The 27,387-nt window shown below is 43.9% G+C and overlaps 1 protein-coding gene and 1 pseudogene across 3 annotated transcripts in view; one reads left to right on the top strand and one right to left on the bottom strand.

Moving 5' to 3' along the window:
* The window catches only part of JUP (junction plakoglobin), a 60,959-nt gene extending 44,632 nt beyond the window's left edge, over nucleotides 1-16,327 (bottom strand). For 2 of the 3 annotated variants that reach the window (XM_066627597.1, XM_066627598.1), the window contains exon 1: nucleotides 16,219-16,327. The gene's annotated coding sequence lies outside the window, so the exon portion shown is untranslated. The remainder of the gene's footprint in view (nucleotides 1-16,218) is intronic. The other variant, XM_066627599.1, reaches the window with a different exon arrangement.
* An 8,195-nt stretch (nucleotides 16,328-24,522) lies between these two features.
* Nucleotides 24,523-24,638, top strand: LOC136655029 (5S ribosomal RNA; annotated as a pseudogene).
* Nucleotides 24,639-27,387: the final 2,749 nt, after the last annotated feature.

Below are 27,387 nucleotides of genomic sequence, written 5' to 3'. Positions count from 1 at the left end.
TAGCTTGCAGAGGATTACAGCTCTTAGTCTCTAGCTTTCATCATTAATATCTTAGTGATCTCTTCATTCCCTGCCTACTCTTCCCCAGCTCACACAAGTAAAGAAAAAACTGAAAGCCAGTTATATGAAGCGAAAACACTATATGGATATTTGTACAATTTAGCTACCTGAACTACAACAATAATCCATCCCTAACCCATCAGAGTCATCCCCCAACTCTTGGAAGTAATGAGACATATCATGGGACAATTAAAGCTGGAGCATAAGAAGTATTCAGAGAGAAGAGAAACTCTTATGAACCAGATAGTTATCCCGGTAGCATTTTGAAACACTGTGGCCTGTACCTAATTCAGACAACAAAAAAGTCTCGGAAGTAGGCAGTTTTATCCAATCCAACACAAAAAGAGGCCTAGAGATAGCTTGACCAGTGCCACCCAAGGTTTGCAGATGAACCAGAATTTGAACCAAGCATTGGTTTTCAGTCTATTGTTCTGTTTTGATGAACCAAGGTTACTTTCAGTGACAGACGATAGGACAGAAACCAGGTTTATGATTCTGGGTAGGCAGAATCCAACAATAAAAGCATCATGGTTAAAGAAAGCAGTAGCTGCAGGGTCTAGAATGTTGAATAGTTCAAGATATGCCATAGAATGACTGGGCTCTGGATTTCCTCAGTCAAATCAGGATCCAAGTAGAAAACAGCCTCTTGAAAGTCACAAGCTGGCAAATCAAAGCTTAGCCAGAAATGAATGCTGGCTGATGCAAGTCTGATTACTCACTGAACTCAAAATGCTCTTGTCTAATGTATCAGACTCAGCCAAAGAGCAGCTAATCTTATTTTGCACTAATACCAGGAGTAGCTACTGCATTTTGTTAAGCCTGTAAACACACACGCATCACCAATGTGGGGGGAAAAGAATAGAATGAATGGCTTGCAGCCGTCCATCTTGTTAAGTTAACTGACAGCTTGAAGGCCTTGGGGCATATAGATGCCAAAGCTCAAGCCTGATTTAACTTGATTAAGGACAGTTCTTTCAAGAGGGTGCTTGCAGGCCCCAGTCATTTAGAGCTTTGGGAGGCAAGGGAAGTGAGAGAAAGCACATGCACACTCCACACCCGCACTGCGAAGTGTGATCAGTTATTTGCCACCTTGCCATAATTATGACCAAAGCTGCTTACGAACACATAAGAAAATCAGGTAAGGGATGCCATTTCTCCAACAAGGCCTGAAAAAATTCCAAGTTCTCAACTGCTTGAGCACTAAAAAAAACCTGTTTCAGTTTTCCTTTGCTCAGATTCCTACACAGTATTTTAGCCTCTAGTTTTAAAAGTAAGTAGAAGCAAGATTCAAACTCTCTCTTTTCCCAGCATATTTCCCAATATATCCATGCCTGTGGCTTCTACTCCTTCAATTCTTCAGTGACCCAACAGTTCCTTGCCTTCTAAAAACAAATTAAGTTCCGCATGGAACAGGTTCCCATGATGACTATGTGATGTCACCTCTCCTCTGTCAAATGTACCATTCTGTGAATTGTTGTGCATGCCCTTCCAGCCCTGCTCAAAACTTAAGCCTAACTACAATAAAGCCCAACTACATTTGTCCATTTCTTTTCTTGTCCATCTCATTTTCTTTCTTTCCCATATTTGAAATCAAGATGTGGAAGCAGTTTTTTTAGGGGGGGAGGAGGGAGTCCTATGGAAAGAACAAACATGCTGCTTTACAAATAGATATAATGATCACTTTGACACTTCTAGTGTCATAGTGCTGGCCACATCTGCTGTTTCCAATGGTTCTCTCTCCACCAGGCAAGTTACCTTCAACCTTTCCAGATTAAAGATCTACTATTATCATATTGCAACATGACACCCATTTTGTAGATTATTCTTACCTTTAGTATAATCATCTCCTCCCTTTTTCCTAAAGAGTACCATGGAACCACTGAGGTGATTTATCTTAGTTAAGGTCCATCGGGTCATGAACTGATAACTGATATTCAACACATTAAACCACATGGCTTCCTAAACTCACCACAGAAGGGTGCACAGAGATTAATTTTTACAGGTCTTCATGGGTAGCTGGCTCTTGGTCATTCAAACGTGAAGCATGTTAAAAGTGTCAGTTTTATGTCAAGTTGTATGCATGGCAGAATCCAAAGGTCTCCTTTGATATTTAGCAATCAAGCTTTAAAAAGTATATTGTGTGTCAGTTAGGAAGCACGAATCCACCACACTAATTAAATGATGCAGACACGTCTGCATACAATCACATCTGTATGAAGGATTTTCAGCTATTAAAATATCTCCTCCTGCCCTTTTTGTTGAAAACCATTTGAGAACAAAATGACTGAAGCATTATGAAATGCCTACAGGCCTGTCAAGATATTTGGAGGGGGGAACCAATCAAAGATGGCAGATTTAAAACTGATCTTTCAAACCTTTATCTAATTAGAAACATCTTGGCATCTCCCAATGTGCTTTCTCCCCCAGCAGAGCCATTTTATGAAATATACATTATTCCAAGAGACAGGGGGAGGTGGCTCCTGTTTATCAGATGTATCTGAGAAAAAAGCAGGGTGTTATGCCAAGGGTAGTAATAAACTTCAAAGGTAAATAACCGACTCATCTAAAACTCCCTTAGAAAACCAATAAGGTACAAACAGGGCTGGGTAGGTACTCAAGAGTTGGGGTCCTGCACTCGATTTATAATTCTCTACATAGTATGAAAATTATGTATAGCTTTGGCGTGAGGTCCATGTGAAAAAAAAGATAAAGCCAGTAATTCTGAAATTGTGAGCTGTGGCTACACAGGAAGCTGTGGAAACCAGCTGGGGAGCTGCGGAATCCTTGTGAAAAACCTGCCACCCTATACAACAGGGGTGCCCAAATCCCAGCCCTGGGGCCACTTGCAGCCCTCAAGGCCTCTCAATGCGGCCCTCAGGGAGCCCCCAGTCTCCAATGAGCCTCTGGAGATCTGCTGGAGCCTGCATTGGTCCAATGCATCTGCTCTCAGCATGAAGGCGACTGTCTGACCTCTCACATGAGCTGTAGGATGAGGGCTTCTTCCACTGCTTGCTGTGATGCAGTAGCGGTAGCAAAGGAAAGGCCAGTCTTGCTTTGTGCAAGGCCTTTTACAGGCCTTGAGCTATTTCAAGAACTTCATTCATATAAGTTCATCTTTAATATAGTCATTTATGTAAATGTATGTAAATTTCTTCAAATTTTAAATGTAAATTATTTATTTTTCCCCCCGGCCCCCGACACAGTGTCAGAGAGATGTGGCCCTCCTGCCAAAAACTTTGGACACCCCTGCTATACAATGTATAAGATTGTAGCCTGAAATGGGGAGCCATGGCCAATGGCCCAATAGGACAAGGGAGCCACCAGTAGAACAAGTTTGGGAAACCACTGGACAAAGTAATTAGGATGAGGGTTGCTGTAGTTTGGAAATTGTTGACTGCCAGCCCACAGGATGAATCTGGTCCACAACTCAATTTTCTCTGTTCCATGGTAGCCATATCAAATATTTTGGATAACTTTACTCAAAGTAAACTGCTTTCAACTTTCCGAATTTAATGCTACATTTTCGTATGGGTTTGCATGCAACACTTCAGCCATGCCCCAAATACAGAGGCTCATTAGTTATGAAACCTTTACCAAAAGGGGATGCTAGATCACCTGAAGGGGACACTGAGTTTCGTGACAAAGCATACTTCTGGTCGATATACCTCTGTCAGGAGACCAGACACCATGTTACCCAAGGATAGGATTAGATTGAAAAGATGAAAAGGTAATTTTTGCTCAATTTCTCTCTTCCTAATTTTTGTTGCTACTTATCCTGAGCTTCCAGGGTGGGATGAACTATAAATACACATGAACGAACAGTTTCCTAACAAAAGCTACTGTTCATTGTAAGAAAGAAAAAGGTCATCTTTAATAACCTCTTTTTCATTCCCTTTTACTGGGACATCCCAGTACCAAAATAGCCTCAATGCATTAAAACAAATAGGCTCTTAACTTTCAGAGCCATCAATTAAAATTAACCACCTAATCAACTAAAACTAAATCTGCTAATTAGATTGAGGCTTGCAGCCTTAGTGGGCTAGAGCTTAGTACAACTGTTAAGTAGCCAAAAAGTTTATACATTGTTTAAAGATTATATTCCACACTCATAATGGTGGACATGCAGATTCCAGGATCTGCAGAATCTGGCTACAACACTGGAGTTGCAAATCTCATGTGGAGAACCATTACATAAAAAAAGTTCTGATCCTATGCCTGTTTACTTGTGAGTAAATCCCACTGGACGCAATAGGATTATAACTCCTAAAGCGTACACACAGAATTGCAGCTATAATTTTATCAAGTTTATTCAGAGAATCTGCAAAGCGAAAGGGACTCCCTAGGTAATTCAACCTACTGAGTTTGCTTCAATGCTGCAGCCATTTCTCTCCCAACTCCTCCTCCTTCAAAAATTATGACAACACAGGCAAATGTTAACAAAAGGTTTATTAAAAACAAGCAGGAACATGCCCAAGAATGTTGGTGTCTATGGAAAAAAAATTAATCGGGTAAGTAAAGAGCCAAGCTGGAGCTTGCAGCTACATGCATGATGCTCTGATGACGAGAAGCAAAGCCATGCATATGGTATTAAGTAGAGCTCGACTTTTTGCACAATCCAGCAGCCTATATAGGAGAGGGTAGAGTCCTAAAGTCAACTGCAACATGGTCCAGCTCATATCCATAATTTAGGCTGCAATCTTACACACCCTTTTCTGGGAGTAAACTCCACTGAACATAATGGGACTTAGATATGAGTAGACATGCAAAAGACTGCGCTGTTAGCCACATTAAATTGCTCATATAACCATTTCTGGAATAAGAAAAATCCAAGCCAAAAAATGTTTTACTACTTGGCTTGCAAACCAGAGACACCACCTCATGCGTTTACATGAACTAGTACTCCTGGGTACATGCCCAAATATCCAAGGATTAGCGACTGCATTCATGTGAACTTCAGCAAGTAGCATTAAATATTCTTGAAGGACATAGACTCCTTAGGCAGGATTCCCTTCCCACAGTGTTCCTCCTACAGGAAAGATCATGTTCACGGAAGCCTCTGGCAACAGAGTTTTTTCCTGATCTGCATTTTAGAGGACTGTTTCTGGGTCCTGTTCCCTCCAGCACCAACAGGCCCTATGGAGGCAATGTTCACATGAACAAACAGTTTAGAAATGAGCATAGTCACCAGTTTTTAAGAAGAATTTGTATGCCTGTTTCCTCCTCAAATTCCTTTCCAAGTGAGGGAGAAGTTAAAAGTGCAATATCAACTGAAGCAACTATTCACATAAACATAGACCCAGCTGGAAGCCTTTTGCCAGCCGGGCCATCTGCAAATGACTTTTGTTACATCACTGGCAAAGGAGAGGAGCGAGTGAATTTTGGGCCATCAAAATAAACACGGCTGACAAACTCCGATCACTCTAACAGTCTTCGTGCCCTACGTGTGTCTCAACACAGAGACAGCATGACAGTTCAGAGAGCGCTGCTCACTGAGTGAGACCAATGAAGCAGCATCAAGGTTTCTAGGACTGTTGCACATCATCTCAAGCATGAATGTGAGCTGAAGGGCTAGGAAAACTTGCAGCAGGGAATGACGTTCTAAGACGTAAACAAGGTCCTGTGGATCTCAAGTGCAAGCCATGCTAGAAGTAGTTCAGGCATCCCAACAATGAATGACTTTGAAACAAGTCACGCAACCTCCATGCCATGATGAGGACACTAGTCCTCTGCAACAAGACACAACTTCCAATCCAAAAAGGCTAAAGAAACCAGGTAATTGTGCTCAGAGTCAATACTATTAATGCTTATTTGAATTAAGCATTAATTTAAATGCTTAAATGCTTAATTTAAATGCTTTAAACATTATCCTGCATAGAAATGCCTAATATGCAAGAAACAGTGTGAAATCCTCAAATTAGGCACAAGTCAAAAATCACAAAGGATCAGCCACATGCAAGAACACCCAAGCACAAGCTTGTACACATACACAGTCAACTCCTGCCATACAGGCCTCAAGGTATCACAAGCGAAGAACAAGTGTACACCAGAACACCTGCAAAGTAAATAAGTCCACGAATTAAACTAGCAAAGCCACAAACCACAGGGAAAAAAGTACACAAGGCTCAGGGAAGACAGGACTGCTAACCAAACTAATTAACACAATAGACCCCCCCACACAAGCATGCCAATGCTGATTGGCAGGAGATAGTGAAAGGAAAATAGGGAGTGGGTTGGCCCTCATATAGGAGAACAGAGCTGTGATCAACACAGAATACAGAGCTAGGTGGAACCACTGGCTTGATCAAGTGCATAGTTAGGAATTTTTGAAATCCACAGATACCTATGTCATACTATAATAAGAACTGAACATTATACACAAGAAACACCGACTTGAAATTAAGATTCACAGCCACTTGGAGACAGAGAGCCTTGAGGTTTCTGGAAGGTTGCTTATTTGACTTTCCAAACTCAGCTGCTAGTAATGGAGAAGATTACAGTGAACATCCTTAATGACCACTGTTGTTCTGGGACTGGGAAAGCAGTTTTCTCAAATGCTCCAACTGCAACCGGAAACTACTGCAAAAGTAGAAATGCCACCAGTTGTTTCTTTGGGTTGATTCACAGCTGGAGCAAGACACAAACAGCAAAACACCACCAAGCAAACTTGCCAATGACATTAACTTGCCAATGGATCAACTTGCTTGATCCAAACAAACTTGCCAATGACATGAGGTTTTGCAGTCATTGAATGACTTACATAATGAGCTCCCCCCAAAAAGAAGAAAAAGCCTCCACATGGGGAAGGGGGGAGAGACAGAAAAGGAACTTATCTGGAACTAAGCCACTGAACCTATACACTAAGCAGGTCGCAAAGAAAGGGGCTGAATATAGTTCACCCACTGCACTGTTTATAAAGAAACGACATTACACAACTTGAAAAATTAGTCCAAAGTTATAGATAAGGTCACTGCCTCTGTAATATAGTTGAATTGCAGCGTGGGCAGGGTTTCTGCCAAAAGCTATTGTATAAGATAGATCAGCTGCTGGAAACAAATGCTATTACATGGAAACCCCGTCTGCTTTTTCCAAAGCCCCCACCCATAATGCATCATCACATAGCCCTACAGGTACAGGCAGAGTTAACCCAAGAGCTACATAATGCCACCAGCTATTGCTGAAAAGCTTCTTCACCCCTGAACTGGGAATGAGAAGAAATAATGCACTCATGAAGGACAATTACGGCAGTTTATCAGAGTTTATCAAGGGCCAGTTCTGAGTACTATGCTGTACATGCTTGCTTTTTGTTGTCCCCATTCATTTCAATATTTTATTTTTAATACATTAGACTTGATGCTACCATGGTATGTGACTGCATTTGGGGAAATGTTACAGACCTGTATTTTGAACAGGCTACATTATGCATATGCTTTTAACAATGATGATAAAAGGGACTTACTCCTGGGTAAATGTGGGTAGGAATGCAGCCTAGGATTCTTAAAAATTTTCCTGCTTGATGATGTCACTTCCAATCATGACAACACTTCCAGTGGGTGCTGACCGATTCTCCTTCTAAAAAGTGGGTCCTGGTGCTAAAGGTTTTAGAACCACTGATCTAAAGGTTAAGTCATTATTATAGCAACATACATTAAACAGTTTTTCTGCTAAATTCTTAATGGGGAAGGTAGTGGGAGTTCTGTCAAATCAGCAGCTGACCACAACATTTAAAAACCCAAGCAACATTTTATGATCTTCAAGACATGAGCCTCATAATGCTTAGAATCCCAACCCAACAGCTTTAAAACACTCTCAATACTTCAGATCAGACCAGCAAATTCCAAAGGGGTCAAAGGACACTTCGAAGGAAAATAGAATTGGACATTTGAAGATGACAAACCGTAAGAGCAGAAAGCTCTCTACTTACCCCCGCCAAGCCCTATGTACAGAAAGGGCTGTAAACCCAAGTACGTTCACCTACATTTAGTGATGAACACCAAGTTGGCTAGCACCTATTAAATGCATGCATATACCCTTTTCAACAATAGTCTGCAATAACACACCCATCATACAGAGGCTCAGACAACAGACCATTAAAAAAACCTATTGTTCAGAAATGGCTGCTCAGTAGCATTTCCACAATGCCCAGATGTTTGCCAAGCTTCAAAACATCTTTCCTGGAAGGGGAGCTAAAGACAAAGCTTGTAGTTATCACAACAGTTCCCCCCCCCAATAAAAAGCCACCCCATTCAGACCCTTTGTCTGCTAGGAAACCAGTCACCTATTAAACCTGCCGAAACTATCACCAAAAGTGAAGGGTATTCTGTTCCCTAGAAAACGAAAAGCAGCCAAGTTAATTTAAGCCAAATTTGCAGGGAAATGGATTTTTCACGACACTGTCTGGAAGCCTTCCAAGCTGAGGAATTACAGGGTCCACATTTCCAAAGACAGCTTAATTGAGTCTTCCGTGTTTTTTACGGCCTACTTTGATAAACATCAGCAAAGAACTAGACAGGCTGAAAGCTTTCACTGCATCCATTGTTAGATCCATCTATTCATTTATGAACCACAGGTTTTAATATATATGTTTTAAAAGGAGCAAGATGCTCCCCTCCCCTCCCCGAAAGGAATGTTTATCATTAATGCCATGGCTCTACATCTCTCAATTCAAAGAATGCATTAAGGTTTGCAAACAAAGTTATTTGTGCACCAGTTTGTGAAAAGGCTTAACTTCTCTCCTTTGAGAGAGTATTGAGTGAACACCTGTAGCAGTTAATGAAAATTAAGTACATGAAACAAAATGTTTAGTGAACAGCTCTACAGAAGTTATCATAGGAAATACATTTGGGGAATCTTTATGTACCAAGGCTTACTCATTTTTGGTAAATGCACACAAGTTGAAAGCCACAACTGGCTACAGTTTCTCAGCCCATGCCTAATCCATGTTTAGAAACACGTCTCCCCTTACAATATTACTATGTTCACTGGAAAACAAATGGCAGACAAGCAGTAAAACTAACCTGCTGTGTTAGATCAGCTGAGCCTTTAATTCAGTTGTCTTAAGTACTTATATCTTACTATTCCAACCAGCTAACAATATGGTAAATTTGTATGCCGTAGTTTTATCAATGAGACTCAACACATCAATTTCAAAGAGAAGCCAGAGCAAAGGCCTCCAAGAGAAAGTAAGGCAAAAAACACCTTGAAATGCTAACCCCACCACATTAATTGGTCATTTTGTTTATAACAAGGATAAACCAATCCTACAGTCTTCTTGTATATGCTTCAAGGTTTGTTGTTAATGCACCCAATCCCAATCCAACTCACAGCCCAATTCTAACCCGAGCTGGAACGGGTAGGCCAGCTGAACTGCCCTGTACCCAGAGTAGGATTGGGGCTGTCTATAGCTCAGCCCAGGGCAAGGGAAATTCATTTCCCCTTACTCTGGGTAACACTGCAACAGCCCCAATGAGGCTACTTGGATCTGTGCCACCTAAAGAGGCGTAGCTCCTCCCATTCCGAGAGGTTATGGCCCGAAGACAGACACTTTCTCAGAAAACAGTGGGGCTTGCATGGCTGCTTGCTCCTCTTCTGCTGCAACACATCCTCCCTACCACCCCTCAACTACACCACTCCTCCAGTGTTTGAAGGGGGTCCTGTAAGTCATCCGCCACAGCACTTCCCAATCTTTTTGGTCTTTATACACATTTACACTCCTAAACCAAGACTCGGGGAGCCCCACCATCAAATGTGTGGAGTCTTGGGGAGCCCCAGTGTAGCGACGCATGCATGGAGTGGTACAATGCTAAGCAGATGGCAGCCATTTTATGGCGTGCTCATGGAGCCCTTGGTCTCTGATGTAGCCCATCTTCCCGCTTGATGCAAGAAATTCAGATTGAGAACATTCCAACGGATAGCCACCCAGCCTCTGCATGGAGAACTGCAGCAAAATGCTCCCCCCCCCCCAATTCCAGGTCATTGAGACTTTTACTAAACCATTCTTGCTGCCAAACCACTATGTCGTTACCAACAGTTCCATTCACACAATTTTAGCCAGATTTGTCCCTCAACACAAGTATACCTGACACAAGCCCTCCCCTCGCCTGATCACTTTGGAAAATCCTATTCTGAAGAACATTTGACACACAACAGGCAAATAAGCAAAATGGGAAGTTTTGCTTATTACAGATTACCAAATTGCACCATACAGCAATCCAACTCTCAGTAAGAACACATCGGGTACATAGTTCATATTCTCTCTACAAATTATGGTTGACTCAATTATGAACCAAGAACCTGGGAGCTGAAACAATGAGTGCAGATTTCTAGCATCTTCCAACTGTTTGATGCAATCTACACAGATAAATTAAAAAAAGAAAGGAAACAAAAGCATGAGCTACAAAGGAGCTTCTCTTCTCTCCCCTGGGCAGAAAGAAGGTATGACTTGCTGCAGCAGGCCACACCTTGTGAAACAAAGCCCTTACAATCACAATTATAGAAGCTTTACCTTCCCCACTCCATTCAGGGGAATGAGGTCAATCCTGCCTGTTTTAAGTACTAACCCAGCTGCCCTCTGAAAAACCTTCCCAGGAAACCTCAAATTGTCAACTCCATGTGTTTGATTTTCCTTTTGAAAAAGTAAAGGAATAACCAATCTGGACATGTGGAAATGGACTGAGCGTTTCTGGTCTGACTAGCTCTTAGGAATGAAGTCATGCGATTTACCATGCTTATGGTAAAGTCATGCTTTACCACAGGCAAACAAGGTGCAACTCAGCCCATACTTAACATGGTTTCTATCCACTTCTGGCAGCTGATACCACAATCAGAATACCGAAACAAGTAAATTCTAAGAACTGGGATGTTTTTATTCAAACAGTGGATATAATCTCTGAATGCAGTCTTTCTATGCAAATTTTGCAATAATAGCCAAGATGAGATAAACTGACTTAAAGTTACAACGTCTCCAGGATCACAAGTATGGTAGTTCAATAATCTAAGAGATGCAAACACCCTCCAGGACCAAAACTACATTAAGATACAGTTCCAACCTAAATTCTGACAGGAAGTTGGCCCACTGCACCCCTTTTAAAAATGAGGTTAATTGTGTTTGCAGTAAAATGAATCACATTCAGCCCAGATAATTCAAATTTTCACCACCATCCTTAAGTTTCAGCAAATTTAAGACTGTGGCTGAAAATAATGATGAAGATAGTTATATCACTAGGAACAGACATAAAAAACACGAGAGGAAGGAAAACAAAATCATAGTACTGTATTGCCCTAACAGGAAATGGGGATATTCAAACAATGTAGTCCTAAGACACCATGAAACATTAGAGGGGGTGCGTGGGAAGGGAAAAAACTGACCAGCTTCCAATATGCTTGCTCAAGGTTGTTTAAAGTCATGTCTGTAAAATTCATTACAGTATTCTATACAGAATTTCAATGCTCACAGTGTTCTCTCTTATATTGGTTGGGCCCAAGCCTGGGCTTAAATGTAAGATCTGCTTGGCTCTTTGAGGAAGGCACACAGTGGTGCTTGCACATACATGCCTGCATGCCTTTTATTACAGTGATTTCTCTTTTCAGGCTCCTTATTATAAGCAGCTTCTTCTTTCCCAGGCAACTCCCCAGCCTTATCCTTTTCATCTATGCTAGAAGCCTGATTAATTAAGCGAATCATTTGGCTAATGCAATTAGAACACCCTTCGCCTCACCCTCTGCCAGGACCTAGAGACAGCAGTACAAAAAGAAGTCCCCAACTGAAAACTAGCAGCAAACCTGAGGCCAAAGACAACTTCCACAGAGGAGCACATCAGGATGCTCCTAAAACAAGGAGCAAACCTACAGGTTTCATGAAAATAAAGAAAACATGCTACAAGCACACTTTCATGGAAGAATTCAGTTACACATAAGCAAGAGCTCATTCTCTTTCTGTATGTAAGTAAATTCAAGATACTAGAAACTTGAAAGAGGGTGCACTACATATTCTACATACTTTTTAGCCATCACTTCTACTAATTGTTTATAAATCACTTAACACATTAAGTGAATTACCAGTGTTTCTATTTGTCCTAATTCTGTTTGCAGAGTTTGGAGTACTGAGACAACATGCAATTTGACCACAACTACCAAACAACTATTTTGTAACAAAGGAGATATATAAACCTTTCACTACCAAATCCCAGCCAAAGCATCCTATTTACAGGATCACATCACCTTCAGAATCCCAATCCATCTCCTTCTGCCCCAAATACCTAAGCTGAATTCAAGAAGGAATAAAGGATTCCAATATGACCCATACAACCAATGTTTGCAAAAGCAAAATAAATCTTATACACAAATTTGTTAGTCTGACAACATTTTTCACAAACAATTCATGTTTCCAGACACAGAACATGTTTTATTTTAGTGTACAGTTCCTAATCCCTGTACATCTAAAAGTCAGGGCACAACAAATCAGGGTGCCAGGTCACCATGGTGACTAAAGATTGCATCCTGGCATGTAACAAATGGCTGGGTTTCAGCAGCTCTGAAAGTTAAGTAGCAGAGCAGGGGGTTCCCCCCCAACCCTGACAAAATAAAAAAAGAAAAAAGATGCAATTAGGTGGGAAGACAGAAAGCAACACTGGTTGTTTTTCAAATAAAATGAGAGGAAATTAAGGTGTGTCTGGGTGAGAAGGTGGAGTGTCAAGTGGAAAGCAGGATCCAGATATTTTTCTTTGATCCTAATAAAATCCCATTTATACCATTCACTGGTGGGATGTGAGAATATTTTTAACTGTTAACATGTTAAACCCTGAAAATAGAAAATTTTTTCTGGCTTCAGGATCCAAAGTGAACTTGTTAAGCTCCAATATAAGCACTATGTAACCTTCCTACCATATATTTCACAGTAGAACCGCTTATTCCAAGGTCATAGAAGCACCACACCAGAACCATCAGGAGGGAATCTGAGCTCCAAACACCCACTTCCTTTTCTCTAATCACAACAGTGCATTTCCTGCTAGCCCATAAACAGACACAGCACTGTCCTTTATATAACTCAGTCAAAAATTGCTAGGTTGAATGTGTGGGGCGGGGAAAAATGGAAAAGACAGGACCAAACACATACATGGGCTTCCCATTTCCATTCTCCAAAACACTACCTGCGTCTTGCAAAACACAGCAAGATTCCCATATGACTCACCCAGCACACAGGCAAAGCAGCAGAATGCATGGCATTTTGGATCTTTTAAAGAGTAATAATACAGCTGCATCAGAAAGTGAACATGTCAAGACGTTTATGCTCTAAGCAACAGTTTCACTGAGAACAGTGGTTGTACAGCGGCACACCATGCCATAAGCCATAGAAAAACTATTTTTAAAAATCAGAACGCCCAAGACTGTATTAGCATTGCAAGAGACAAGTTCGTAGAAGACTACAGCCCCTCAGGTAACCAGCAGCAATTCTGCAGCAACAGAGAAATCCAGTTCCCTTTTTGCAAGGCTGCTTGAAGAAAAAAAAGGGCAAGACAATACTAGTAAAAGTGAACACTGAGAACCAGTTAATATAGATGTGAGCTGAGCATCTCACATAATTTGGTGACAGACTAAAAATCAATCAGCAATGACTAATTAAACTTGAACATCACTGCCCAACTTTGCTTGCCTTTTAGTTCTAACAGATTTTGATAATGCCCGAGATAATTCTTTAGGTTCCCAAGTTCCCATCAAATTCAGTTTCACCTTCACCAGTAGGTTGCTCATCTGTAGCATCCTTAGTTTTCTTCCAAATCAGAAGAATCCAAGTAATTTGTAAAGAGAGGTTGTCATTCCAGAACCCAAGATGCTACTCATATTCATATTAATTCAGAAACATTTGCTACTCTGCAATTAACTACTTTGATTGGTGCACATTTATACAGATTTTAAGAGGCCCTTTGAAGAACATGTATTTTTGGCAACAAAATAACTTCCTAGAAGTCATCACAAGCCAATTAACAGAGTAAGCCAAGTAACAAGCTTACTGCAGAGAGACTGGCAAAGATTTTTACAACACAATCTGAAAATTTGGGGGATGTAAAGAGAGGAAAGCCTTTGAATATATTTAAAGGATAAGGGGTTCTCTTTGGGCTGTACATGCAACATTAACAGAAAGTGCAGTTTATTCCCTTATTGCATAGTTTGTGCCAAAACAAAACTGAATACAACAACAAAAACGGACATTTTTGCAAGTATGTTCTGATGTTAGAGAAACAGGAATTCTGCTTTCTCCAAAACATGCATCCCAAAGCACATCAAGTATCTGCATTTTTGAAGGAGGTGATGGTCAGAGAAGGACAACATTTTCTCCCATTTCCAACTTGCATACAAAGTTGCTCTCTGCTTTAACAGAAGACTCTTTAAAATGGCTGAAGAATGATGAGCAATTTGCTTCTGGGACAACACAGACCAAAGGGTGTGTCTAGGACAGATAAGTTGGATTATGAAACTGCAACACACAATAGGTCAATGCAGAGACCACACAAACAAGTTTTTAAAATACGTTGTGAGTCAAGGAGCTTGATGCTTCTTACCCACAAAGGAACATTACAAGCCACACAAGAAACTTTTAGACAACATGCATGTTGCTTTTGGACTCAGAAGGCAGCGAGCAAAAACATATTCCCTCCCCCACTGGCGGAGGAAGGGATTCAAGTGCCATAGATAGGGACATGAACTACTTCAGCCCTGAATGCCAATACAAATATAAGATGTGGAAACTCACAATTTAATGAAAACAGATTCTTGCAAATTCCAAAGTAAATAAAACTAAACACACCCAACCCTTCCCTCAGAGTTCATTCACAGTTACCGCCTTGCTTCAGTAAACCACAATCTGTGTTTACAGGGTTTGAGCCCACCATTGAACCTCACTCTTACTATCAATGTGCCACAAAGTTCTGTGGCCAAAAACATGTGACACCTTCAAGGACACCAACTCCCAACTGGTACTAAAAACAGATCCCAACAAGGAATCTCCTTGGGACTCTAGATGCTATTTGTCTTCTGCCTGTGTCTGTCTTGTCTATGTCTCTTTTTCTCTCTCTCCTCCCCACCCCCCAAATAGGAGAGGAATGCTTACACTCTTACCTTCTCCTTCCCCCAGACAGAAAATCCTTACACCACTGTCTATGACAGTCTGCTCATTCTCAATCATGTCCCACAGTTTCTGCAGTGGGCTCCCCACTACAAGTTCCTGTCACTATGTGCTTTTGACCATATCAAAGAAATCCCATACACAACATAAAACTTTTTTTTTATCTTCAGACACAGAATTCCACTCCCACAGACACATAACCCCAAGTCACTTGATCCATGCTTCTCACTCCCCACAACAGACTTCTTGCATTTCTGCTACAATTCATTTTCAGCCTCTCCCCCACCATCCCACTGTCCTCTTCTCACCTCTGCTGTCTCTGCTACCTGGTTCCTCACAGCTCACCTCTTACCACCCCAGTTTGCGAGAACTTACCACTCCACCCTACATCCCCCCCTTCAGCCCCACCCTGGCTGCAAAGAGTGAAGCTGAATCAGCCTGATGAACTCAAACCCTATGTAAGGATGACCTAAGCAGCCCCTCCCCACTTCAACTCAGTAGGTCTCCTGCACCAGCTCCCCTAACCCTCTGCAGACCCCCAGAGGGCACCCCTCCACCTGAGAGGGATGCAGCTCTACCTGTCCCCATGACTCTCCCCCAAATCCCTTTGCCTACATCTTAGTTCTTCTACCCCAGCCCCAAGGACACTCCTAGCCCCCTCCCCCCGCTTCTCCTTCAGCAGGTCCCCAAGCCTATAAGCACCCCAGGAATGACCCCTCCCCAGGGCAAACTTAGAGCAGAAGGGCTCTGCTCGCCCCCCACACCCTCGTCCTACAAGGAGGCAACACAGTTTCCCCCTTTTCTTCCACAGATAACTTCATTGTTATGGGGCAGCCCCCCCAATGCGAATTCTCCCTGGCCACCCCACCCCTAACCCTACAGCACTCTGTGGGGCTGCCCAACCACAGGGGAGACCCAGCCCTACCAAGAGCCTCCTCCTCCCCCACTGCTCTCCCAACTACCCCCCACCCTGGGGCTGCCAAACACCACCACAGACACTCACACCCCACGGCTCTCCCTCTCCCCCCTCCAGAACCCACCTGCCGGCCCCGTCGCCACCGCCCTGCTTGCCTCTCACTCCACTCCGCCCCGCTCCAAGTGACTCGCCGAAACGAACAATGGGGTTGAACAGAGCCCTTGCCTGCGCCCGGCCCTGGTCCCCATGGACACAAGCCCCGCCTCTTCGGGCTCCCATTGGCCGCGCCGCTCGTGAGAGGGCGGGGCCGCGGATTTCGCGGCCACGCCCAGCTTTGCCCTGCCCTGCTCTGGAGCTTTGACTGCCCAGGTCTGCTGATTGGAGGCGAGGGCAGGTGGAAGGGGAAGGGCGAGTCCGTCTGAGGCTCGGTGGGGATGGTGGTGTCGGGCAGGTATAGGCGGGGCTATGCGCCTGAGATGGCGGTTAAGGAACGTTAAAGGGGCGGGGCATAGGGAGGGGTGGCAGAGAAGGCAGAGAATTCGTTATTTGATTGGGGGGGTTCTGAGAGACACCTCTGAGAAGAAAGTTGGGGGAAAGTAGGGAGGTTAAGGCTGCAGTCCTGGGCACACTTACCTGGGAGTAAGACTCACTGACTATAATGGGACTTACTTCTGAGGAAACATGTACAGGGTTGGGCTGTAAGGCTGCAGTCCTGGGCACACTTACCTGGGAGTAAGCTTCATTGACTATAATGGGACTTACTTCTGAGGAAACATGTAGAGGGTTTGGCTGTAAGGCTGCAATCCTAGGCACACTTACCTGGGAGTAAGCCTCATTGACTATAATGGAACCTATCCCCTGGGGGCTGGGGATAAGAATAGGCCCTCAGTTTGGCTGTACTTGTCGTAGATGGGACTCATGGACGTGGAGAGGGGGGATTTGCTGCATGGGTAACAGCCTATCCTCCATACCTACTTTACCCAGGCTTCGTGCACTGGAGAGGACACTCTGTTCCAGAACCACCATTCAGAGCGTGACACCATAGTCTTCTGAGACTGAAGGATGCCAACACTTCTGAGGAAACATGTAGAAGGTTGGGCTGTAAGGCTGCAGTCCTGGGTACACTTATCTGGGAGTAAGCCTCACTAACTACAGTGGAACTTCCCACACTGTCCTGGGAAGTAAGACCTATTGAACACAATGGGACTTACTTCTGAGTAGACATGCCTAGGATTGTGCCCTAATAGAGAGCTAAATTTAACCCATATCTGCCCAGCCCACAGGCATACACATTTTACCCCTGTTGCATAGATGCAACATTGGGCACAAATGTCTTAAATCGGATAGGAGTTTTCTTCTAGAATGGGATAGGGAGAGAAGAAGTAGCACCCTAAAGCTGTTGGGAGCAATGGAGGGATGCAATAAATAGTATTATTGTTACTGTGACAATAAAGAGTAAATGGAAATTGGAATATTTCAGTATGAAAGAGGAATATAATGGGGGGATGGGGGGCTAAATCTGGGGTGAATGTTAGGTTATAGGGAGAGAGTTTGATGAAAAGAGTGCCATGATGAAACTGAGATGGGAAAGATTTGGAGAACAGTTTCCAGCAGTGTTTCTCAACTACTGGTAGGGGTACCACCTGTGTACTTGAGGTGGTGTCTGGTGGTACTTGCAAGACCCCTGAACCCCTGCTGCCCAGCAGCTGTAAGACCAGTGATGGCAATGCAACAAACAGGTAGCAGGCTCGGCTCAGCTGACAAGAGCGCTAAAGCATGCTTTTCTATGCTTGAAAAAGCCCTTTTGTCCACTCTGAGCCTCTTACAGGTGTTTGGCATGTCACATCTGGCCTCCCAACCCAGAAAATCATCACCAGTTACTTCTGGTGGTACTTTGAACAGGTGCACCATGTGAAGTGGTACAGTGGGGGAACAAATCTTGGGAAACACTGGTTTACAGCTCTGTTTCAGTTTACAGCAGGGTTTCTCAACCTTGTACCACTGGTACAAGTACCACTGGTACTGGTACTACTAGTGCTACTGGTGGTACTTGAGGTGGTATCCAGTAGTACTCATGAGACCCACAGGCTCCACCCCCACAACCTAGCAGCATGCCCAGCAATGTAACATGACAGGCAGCGGTAGTAGACTTGGAGCCCAGTCCTATGCATGTCTACTCAGACTCCATAGTCAATGGAGTTTACTCCCAGAAAAGTGTAGATAGGATTGTAGCCTTGGTTGGCAGAGTTCCAGCATGTGCTTTTTGCATGCTCAAAAAAACCTTCCTATCTGCCCTGAGCTTCTTACCAGAGTTTGTCGCATGGCGTCTCGCCTCCCAATTTGGAAGTAACTGGCAACAACCTCATCACCAGTTACTTCCAGTAGCACTGCCAATAGGTGGACCACACAAGGTGATACTGGGGGGGGAGTGTTGAGAAAAGCTGGTTTACAGATTACATGAGGCTTCCATGAAGAGTAAAATAGAAAAGTGTAGTGTGCTAGACAGAAGAGGAAGTGGAAGGAAATTACTGTAAGGCTATTTGGGACAGGAAATCTGTGTGGGTGAAAAGAAAATTTGTGGGAGGAATTTTGGAGGGATATTAGTGGGAGAAGTCATGAAGGTGTGACAATATTTATTTAAAATATGTATATGCTACCTTTCCCTCTCTGAATTATTTAGGGCACTCAAGGTGACTTCCAAAGATAGTATACAGATTATTCATGCCCACACAAACATTAAAACAATAAAGTGCTACACTCAATAATCAAAAAATACAACACAATAAAACAAAATGGCAGCAATGGCAATAAAAGCATTTTTAAAACCCTGCAAAAAAAAAAAAAACTGCAACCGCTGAAAAAAAATCCCCAAATCAAGATAACTAAGAAGGAAAAAAATGTTTTTAGCTTTTGTGGAACGGAATAGGGAACTTGGACAGAAGACAGTTTTGTTGGTGGAAGGGACAGTGGGGATTTTATCATTTTACCACTTCACTTTTTAAATTTATTTAGAATATTTCTATACTACTTCTCAACAATAAATTTACAATGTGATTTTCATTCTAAATGTGGACAGCTGCTCAACATTGTTAAGTATCCTATAGAATTTCATCTTCATTTTTCTATGAGTCACGAATTAGGCACTAGGTTGATAGTATCCATAACTCCTAGCTTTCTGAATTTTGTGTAGCGGAAGCTGTTCAAGGTACTGGGGAAATAGTGATGTGATGAGAGGGTTCTTCAATCCTCTTGTTGCTTTTCAGCAATGTGAGCTGCTCCATTCCTTAAATTACAAATTAACAGCCATGCCATTGCAGGCCTTTTAAACTTGGATATTTTAATCCTGTTGAAATCTGTGGGATTACTGTGTTTTACATTCCAAATGCTTCGGTTTAGCTGGATTATGGGTTGTGCTGTAAATCAATCTGTTAATCAGATTTTAATAGGCTCTCCAAGTGCAAATTCAGTTTTGGTGTACAGGCATGCTCCTGTATCTGCGGGGGATCTGTTTCAGGGACCTCCCCGCGGATACGGGGATGCTTATATTAATAGCACCTCCCACATGTCCCCGCCTGTGCACCCATTAGCATGTTTAAAAGCTTATTGGCGAAGTGTTTCTTGCTTTAACGGGTCGCTCTAAGTATTCAAGCTTATAGCATGCAGGCTGCTGGCAGCCTGAATGCTTAACAAAACTAGATCAAAGGTTAAAAGGAAGCAAAAGGTAACTGTTTCCTGTTAATCTTTGATCTACTCTTCAAGCATTTAGGCTGCCAGCAGCCTGCCCACACTGTGCTATAAACTTGCATGCTTATAGCGACCCATTAAAGCAAAAAACACTTCGCTGGTAAGCTTTCAAGGAATACTAATGGGTGCAGCCCCTGGATCCGCGGATAATGGGCAGCCTAATTCAATGCTTCTCAGCACCCAGGGCTGCGGTGGTAACGAAATAGTGACCACTATATCCAGTGGGGCTGGGAAGCAACGCCAGGTCTCCTTGGGGTAAAGGTGCCTATGTTCCCTTACCCCCCATGTAAGACCCACGGCCCCAATGGGTTCCCTTGGATCTGTGCCCGCTATTGAGTGGGCACAGAATCAGAGACCCATGTTGGGTCTCCTGGGTCAGGAGGGGTGGTCAGGATATGGCAGCAGAGCCTGCCGCCATCTCCACCCATCCTACCCTACTCCCACCCCTGCCCTGCCTTCTCCTGTCCTCCCTCTGCCCTCCCCCACCCCAGAATGCCTCCCCTTTCCCCGAGTCATCATTCCACCACCCAGTGCTCACCCAGAGCTACAACGGCATTTGATTGGCCTCTACCCAGCACTGGTTCACCATAGGCTTGTGTTAGACTGGCACCGGCCAGTGGTAAGTGTTGCAGGCGTGCCTTATGATCTGTTTGTGACACTGAATGCTGGAGCTGAGCCGGCAGGAGCCCAATAGGATCGGGACCTGAATCAGCAGGCACAGGAACCCACCTGTGTTATCAAATAAAATACATTAAAAAGGCAGAGTTTTTTATCATCTTCATCACTGGCTCAGTTTCTAATGTCCAGCCTTTTTCTTGCTTAATTTCATTTCACAAATCCTTATACACAAGACTGAATATCACCAATGGTGCTAGAGAATCAGCAAGCTTCAGTTTGATACTGATGTTCATTGGAATATATATTACTTTTGGAAAGGTAAATCTGGAGCGTTATACTGTAATTCCAGTTCACAGGGTGGATATACACAAATGAGAATCAGACACATGTTGTGTACATTTGACCTTATAAGATTTACAGGGCAATCCTAACTTATGCTGGAACAGGCAGGCCGGTGGGCCTGTGCTATACCCAACCCAAGTTTCAGTCTGTCTTATTTCCCCCTACCCCAGGGAGAGCTGCAGCAGCCCCAATTGGCCCTCTGCACCACCGAAATTGGTGGCGCATAGCCACACAGCTTGGGACTGCCCTGGGCCACCCGGTAATGGGGTTAGGATTCGGCATAAGTCCCAGAACCTGCACCACCTCTTGCTCCCTGTCCACCCCGGGAACACCTGCCATCTGTCCTTCCCCCGCCCCAAAATGCCTCCCTCCCGCCTCCCCCCTGCCCTCCCCACACCCCCCAGACCCCTGCACTGGCTGAGGTCGGCCAATGCAAACTCACCCATCCCTGGGGCCCACGTCAGCGTGAGGAGGCCAGCGCACATTCATGCGCCAGCCTATCTCCCCAAAGAGTGGCACAAGAGTACTTTACAATACTTTCACAACACTTGTTGGCCAGTGCAAGGGACTTGCATCGGCCAAAAGGGTGCTTAGGATTGTGCCTTTAATGCTTGAGGTAGTAGAGCACCTATTGCTTGCCACATAGGATAATATTCTCCCATGCACTTCCACTACAATTACAACTACTGGTAATAACTAGTGTGTGCTTGGTCATATATACACTCCTGAGAAGAACTACCAATGCCACTAGCATAACATCTCCAAAGATTTTCTTTGCTTTCTTCTGCTACCTCAGAATATCAACCAAGGGAGAGAATTGTGCAACAGACAGTGACAAAGACAAAATTGAAAACAAGATTGGCTTTTTTACGTTAGATTCCAAAGCTGCGGGGAGAAATTGAGAGAGACATTTTCCCCAACTATGGAGGATGATAAAAGACTTCCCATTAGAAAGCAATGAGGAAAAATGGCGCCTGACCCGGGGGAGGAAGGGAGTACAAGCTGGTTCAAATAGCATCTTGAAGTGCAACAACTTGCTGCCATCTCATCGAGGAAAGTGATTAATGAATCCCCAGCCGCTACTGTGGAGTCTTTATTGTGGACAAATATTGCCTCTCTCCATCTGAAATTTCTTCCTTGGTCACAATTTTGTCTGGCTCCTGGTGCCCATATAATATAGTGAATTTCAAATGTCTGTGCAATAGTGGCTATTTAGTTCTTTGAAATGTTTAGAAAGGTGAATTGAAAACAGGACAATGTTTTCTTGTACGTAAAAAGAAGTTATAAAGTTTTGTTGAAAAACACTGGAGAGAACAAAAAGAAATGGGAAAGACTAACATTCATAGGAGCTAGATTTTTTTCTGCTGGGTTACTGAAATGTTCACTGTTGAGTATCATCATGACAATGCTCACACTTCTCCATGATGTGTATTAAATCCAGTTTATGCTTTGACTTCACTTACAGCTAAAGAAGTTTCATATCACTTTTTCTTTAAACAGCATTTTGCAACTTTTGCAAAGTTTGTGTCCTACTTGGAGAGAAAGGAATTAAGAAGACTAATTACAACGAGTCCCCTACTTATGGAAAGGTTCAGAGGTCTATATGTAACTTGAAACCGATGTAGGTAAGAACAACTGGGTTTTCCCAGCCCAGCACAATCAAACCTGTGTGGACACACCAGCAAAGGATGTTCTATGCTTATGCAAAAGATCTAACTTGGATTTTGGTAAGTCAGATACACGTAGCTTGGGGAGCATGTGTAAATATACTACCCACACATTAAGTTTGAATAACTAAGGGCGCAATCCTAACCCACTTTACAGCACTGACATAAGGACAATGCAGCTCCAAGGTAAGAGAACAAACATTCCCTTATTTTGAGCAGGCCTCTGTGAGTGCCACCCAACTGCAGGATGCAGTATACATTCCATTGGCATTGCTATGCCAGTGCTAGAAAGTTGGTTAGGATTTGGGCCTAAGGCCACAGTCCTATTCAGAGAGCATACCACCGCTGGCACTATAACCACCATATCCTAAGCCCACCCAAGGCAACACCATGCCAGCATAGCCCTCCTTAGGCAACAACTAATGGTCATGAAACCATTCCCCATTATACACCCAGTGTCCATGGAAACCCTGACACAGCCCATTATCTATGGAGCATCACCCTGTCATCAGTGCATCATTGATGCAATGTCTAAGGAGCCAACCACCATATATACCCAACCCCAACACTGATAGCTAGATAAGTGCCACTAGGGTGAACTGAGCAGGGGACAAGGCAGGCACAGGGCCAATTAGTAGCCATTGCTGGGGGATGCTCCTCTGCTAGTCACTAGGAGTGAACAACACAGCAACAGTCACCCCTCCAAACCATGTGGTGATGCCCCAAGGACATTAATATACGTGACATAAGGATGACACAGCACTCCGCCCCCTACAGGAGCTACTGTGGCATCAGTAGCAAAGGGACCAAAGTAAGGAGCTGCCAGGAATCTCTGCATGCAGGGTTTAAGTCCCCTTAGCCCACTTGCACAAATGCATGCACTCAAGGAACACTCTTTGAATACCATAGAGCAGGGGTGCTCAATAGGTGGATCGCGATCTACCGGTAGATCGCGAGGCAAAATGAGTAGATCGCGGAGTGCCAACCCCCCCTTCAGGTGCCTCTGGGAGGAAACGCTGGGAGTAAGGCCCATTGTACTCAATGGGCCTTACTCCCAGGTAAGTGTGGCTAGGATTGCAGCCTCACAGCCTAATCCTAGGCATGTCTATTCAGGAGTAAGTCCTGTTATACTCAGTGGGGCTCAAGGTACACCAACATACATTGTACACATAAATGTTATATGTTATGATGGCGTGAACATTGTAAAAAAAACTCTGGTAGATCTCCGGGCCTTGCTGGGTTTCAAAGTAGCTCTCGAGCCAAAAAAGTGTGAGCACCCCTGCCATAGAGCAAGGATGGGAAGATAGCCCCCCTCAGAAGAAGGCAGCCATGTGAAGTGAACACGCAATTCTTTCCATGCCAAGAGTTCAAGCACTCACCAGCTGGAAGGAACACTTTTTCGAGGGGAGAGATTGGGAGGAGTTGCAAGGGGAATTTCAACCGGACTCAGGCTGTGCAGGATGCTGGTAGTTCACTGCACAATGATGTAGGCTGGGAGTCAGGCAACAAAGGCTCAAGCCCAGCCACAAGACTTGCCCTAATCAGAAAAGCACTTTTTGCATGACTGGCCAGAAGTACCTAGGAGAGAGACAAAAAAAGAGGGGGAAGCAGGTCTAGAACCCATGCCAGCTGCTCCACAAAGCTGCTCACCAACCATCCAGCCACAGGCACACATGGCTGAGAAGGTAGGGCATGCTGCATGGGCCCACCATTGGGTTGGCATGTGACACAGAACATGTCCCTCTGTGGCCTACCCATCTAGCCTCACTAATACACACACTGTGCCCTTAGGAACTAGCACCTATTGGCATAGCTGTCATTCTGCCACCCCCTTGTCCCCCTGCAACTGCCTGCCATACACCATCACAGCACAGGGGGCTCATAATCACTGAGGGGCCCAAGGAGCCATGGAGTGAGGATGCTGCACACTGTAAGAGCAGAGAGGCTCCTCCCCACCAGAGTGGCCAACTAAGGTAAGAAAAAAACCAAGGTGCGAAGAAGCAATTCATTCCTGCCAAGAAAGATAACAATAGTGCTAATCAAAGTTTTTATTTAAGGGTATCAGTGATACCCTGCACATGCCCAATCTTGTCTGATCTTGGAAGCTAAGCAGGGTCAGGCCTGGTTAGTACTTGGATGGGAGACCACCTGGGAATACCGGGTGCTGTAGGCTTATACCATAATCTTTCGAGACTGAAGGTTGCCAACCATCAGTGATAGAGCAGGAACTGAAAGAGAAACACTCAGTTTACCCATTCTCTCTTCCCACCAGTGTTATTACAGCATTGCAAGTTATGCTACAGACAACCGAATCACACGTGCCAGTGAGGTCTGGCTGCACCAGTTGGCTCACAGAGTTTGCAAAGCCACAGGGGCCTCTGGAACAGGTAGGTCAGCAACTTTGGGCGCAGTCCTAACCAACCTCTGAGCACTGACTTACCCACATCGCAGCCTCAAGGTAAGGTAACAAACATGCCCTTACCTTGAGGAGGCCCCCTTGACTGTCTCCCCACTACAGGATACAGTGCATGCCACATTGGCACAGCTATGTCAGGGTTAGAAGTTTGGTTAGAATTGCTCCCTTTGCTGGACAACACCTAAGCTCACACCGGGCATTGCAGGCAGGCAGGCAGGCTTCCTTTGGGTTCTGCACAGTGAGTGCCTTTGGGTTCTGCACAATATCTTCACCTGTAGAACAGCTACCTATAGAGAGCAAGGGTAAACACAGAGTAACACGGAGTTGACAGCAGCATCGATCACATCTGTTGTTTGAACCGAGGTGCATTCTTGGAGTGTTGCCACCAGAGTATGCACAGTGGTGCCCTGTTGGTGGTGAGAAAATGGTGACTTGGAAACCTTACTGATCCTCTCCTGGGGGCTGCAGGGAAACTCTGCAGAGGACCATTGTTTAGCCCCCCCCCCCAGGGCAATGCACATCAAGGGATTCCAGACTTCTACAAAAGATAAGGTTGGTGTGCTCTGAAACAGAGACTGCTTTTGAAAACTAGGTTTTTTTTTTTCATTCTCCTGGTGTGCCATGTTACTTCCCACCTCTGCCTGCTGTAAACAAGGCAAATCTGATAATGTTTTCATACACAACAGAAATATTAGCTCATTACTGTGGGTATTCATTTCAGGCAGAATATGCTATTAGAAGCACAAAGAATTTTTTTCTTGTAGCGACATGGTTATTAACATTTCGCTTAGATGGGCACCCTTCAGGCCTTTGTGCCCATCCATGAATGTTTATCTAAAAAGGCTTTGTAAATGCTAGGACAAGGGTGAAATTTTATTACAACTTGACAATAAGGGAACTAAATGTACATGTATTGTGTATAATTAAGTGATTCCATCATGCCTTTATAGACACTCTAGCTAGATTTTCTGCATTCCATACACCTGACCATGGTCAGTTTGTACATTGCACATTCCCATCTTTAATGCACCCAGGGCTTAAGGCTGCAATCCTAACCACACTTTCCTGGGAGTAAGCCCCATTGAACGACCTAGGACTTACTTCTGGTAGACCTGGTTAGGATTGTGCCCTAAGGGCGCAATCCTAACCCCTTATGTCAGTGCTTTCCAATGGCAATGCAGCTCTGAGGTAAGGGAACAAACATTCCCTTCCTTTGAGGAGGCCTCCATGAGTGACACCCAACTGCAGGATACAGCACATGTCCCATTGGCACCGCTATGCCAATGCTGGAAAGCACTGACATAAGCAGTTAGGATTGCGCCCTAAGTCTCCTAAGATCATAATTCTTTATGAGTGAGCTGACTTAGAACCGAAGATAACAAGATTGATAAAAGATAATGGATATGTGAAATCAGTACTGGTGCCAGGTTGCTGGGAGCCCTGAGACAAAGATCTGCACTGAGCCCTCCTTGGTAGACCTCTGATTAGGTGCTACTACTGCCACAGGTACTGAGGGTCTGGGGTCAGTGCATCTGGGTGGACCCTCTGATAGTAACAAACATGGACATAATGTATGTGTGCACTAAGAAGCAAATTCAAACAAAAAGAATTTGGTTGAGAATGTTTTCCCTTCAGTGTGTTAGGGAAGCTATGCTAAGCTATGTTTAAGCAATTCCTCTGATTCATATTAATTCCTAATTGTAATGTATACAAAATCTCTCATATTACACAATTGTTAGATATGATTTGGATACGCTTGCTTTTTATTGGAAAGTATCTTCTGCATTGTATAGCTAATTATCGGCACACTGACAAAAAGAAACTTATTTTTTTGTTTTAAATGGACCTTGCTCATAGGTTTTAGGCTCATTGGCTCTCAAGACAAATTAAGCAGGTATGATTGAGCTAATTGCACAATTCAATGCATGTGAGTGTTGTACTAGTCAGCAGTAAGATGTAGCATTTTGACAGTAAAGTCATAAATGCTCACCTCCTGTTTTAGAACATGTTCTAGAAGCAATATCCCTGTCAGTGTACGCAGGTTTCTGAATTAAACAGAACTCTGCATCTAGCAGGGTATTGGGTCTCATTCAAAAGCTTCTATATCTCCAACTAAAGAAAGATGATAAAATCAAAAATATCATCCAAATCTCATTCTCTTTGGATAAACATAGCTCACAAGCATATTGGTTCAGAGCATAGCAAAGACAAGCACCTCTGAACCTTCAAGCGCCTTCCAGGGTGGGGGGAAGGTGGGGTGGGGGAGGAACTGGGGCGGGAGGGGGTGGGACTGGCGGAGCCCTGCTCTGCTAGATCCTATCCTGAAAAGCCTGACATGGAGCTCCTCCACACTGTGGCAAAATAGCCAATGCAGACTAGAGGAGATCCATTGTAGCCTCTGTGCCCTTACTCAGGGGAAGGGGACAAAAAGTCCCCTCCCCTCGAGGAGCACTTGATACAGTGGTTGCCATTTTGGCCCTGCCGCCGCCGCCGTTGGAATTGGGCT

Source organism: Tiliqua scincoides, chromosome 5 (genome assembly GCF_035046505.1).
Source record: "Tiliqua scincoides isolate rTilSci1 chromosome 5, rTilSci1.hap2, whole genome shotgun sequence".
Lineage (NCBI taxonomy): Eukaryota > Metazoa > Chordata > Lepidosauria > Squamata > Scincidae > Tiliqua > Tiliqua scincoides.
The sequence above is the reverse complement of the archived record's forward strand: the minus strand, read 5'-3'. Positions and strand labels throughout refer to the sequence as shown.